The following is a 1761-nucleotide window of genomic DNA, read 5'->3' as shown; positions in this document are numbered from 1 at the left end:
CTCGCTCTCTCAAAAATAAATAAAAACATTTTTAAAAATTAAAAAAATATTTTTTAATAAAATGAGGGATGCCTGGCTGGCCCAGTCAGTTGAGCATGTGACCCTTGGTGTCAGCTCAGGTCATGATCTGATGGTTGTGAGATCAAGCCCTGCATTGGGCTCATGATGACAGTGTGGAGCCTGCTTGGGAAATTCTCTCTCTGCCCCTCCCCTGCTTGCTCTCTCTCTTTCTCAAAATAAAAATAAACATTAAAAAGTGCTAAAATCTTTTTTAATTAAAAAAAATAATAATACAGGCGCCTGGGTGGCTTGGTCGGTTGAGCATCCGACTTCCGCACAGGTCATGATCTCACAGTCGGTGAGTCCAAGCCTCGCATCAGGTTGTGTGCTGACAGCTCAGAGCCTAGAGCCTGCTTCAAATTCTGTGTCTCTTTCTCTGTCTGCCCCTTCCCCACTCATGCTCTGTCTCTGTCTCTCAAAAGTAAATAAATGTTAAAAATAAATAAATAATAAAATAATAATGAAAATTTGCGGAGAAAAATTAAAATTTTGGAACATAGAGATATTAGGTAGTTTGCCCAAGGTGACACAGTAAGTCTCTGGTGAAATCAATACTCTGGAATTACTAATTTCCAAAGAGTTAAGTGTACAAAAGGAAAAGTTATAACTTCAGAGTTAAGAAACCTGGTAAAAACTACCTTAACCAAGTGATCAAAGTTAACATTACCAGTAATAATTCATGTTCATATCCTGTACCCTTTATATGAGATGGTGAGAAAGGAACTTCACTTCTGTAGTATTTTTGCAGGAAACCCATAAATTCAGAGTAATCATGATGAAAACATTAAACAAATCTAATTTGAGTGGCATTCTATAAAATCTGACCAATACTCTTCAGAACTGTCAAGTTTAAGAAAAATAAGGAAAGAGAAACTCACAGGCCAGAGGAGCCAACGGAGACATGCCAACTAAAGTAATGTGATACGTTGGTTGAGATCCTGGGGCAGAAAAAGGGCATTAGTGGAAAAATAGTTGAAATTCTAGTAAAGTCTGGAGTTTAGTTAATAGTTTTGTGCTAATGTAGGCCTCTTGTACACTGGTAATGTAAGATGTTAACATTAATGAAAACTGAAAAAGAAACTGAGCAAGGAGTATATGTAAACGTTACCATCTTTTCAACTCTTCCGTAAATCTAAAATTATCCAAAATAAAAGGTTTTTTTAGGTAATCTCTATGCCCAATGTGGGCTTGAACTCACAACCCTGAGATAAGAGTCACATGCTTGCCTCCTAGACCTCAATTGCAGCAATTTCTTCCTCGACACATCCCCAGAGGCAAGGGAATCAAGAACAAAAATGAACTACTGGGGCCTCATCAAGATAAAAAGCTTTTGCAAGGCGAAGGAAACAATCAAAAAAACTAATAGGCAACCTACAGAATGGGAAAAGATAGTGGCAAATGGCATATCAGATAAAGGGCTAGTATCCAAAATATACAAGGAGCTCACTAAACTCCATACATGAAAAATGAATGATCCAGTGAAGAAATGGGCAGAAAACATCAACAGACACTTCTCCAAAGAGGACATCCAGATGGCCTACAGGCACATGAAACGATGCTCAGTGTCATTCATCATCAGGGAAATTCAAATCAAAACCACACTGAGATACCACCTCACACCAGTCAGAGTGGCTAAAATGAACAAATCAAGAGACTATAGATGCTGGCGAGGGTGTGGAAAGACAGGCACCCTCCTACACT

The sequence above is a fragment of the Suricata suricatta genome, chromosome 14 (assembly GCF_006229205.1).
Source record: "Suricata suricatta isolate VVHF042 chromosome 14, meerkat_22Aug2017_6uvM2_HiC, whole genome shotgun sequence".
In the NCBI taxonomy this organism is placed as follows: Eukaryota; Metazoa; Chordata; class Mammalia; order Carnivora; family Herpestidae; genus Suricata; species Suricata suricatta.
Note: the sequence above shows the minus strand (reverse complement) of the source record.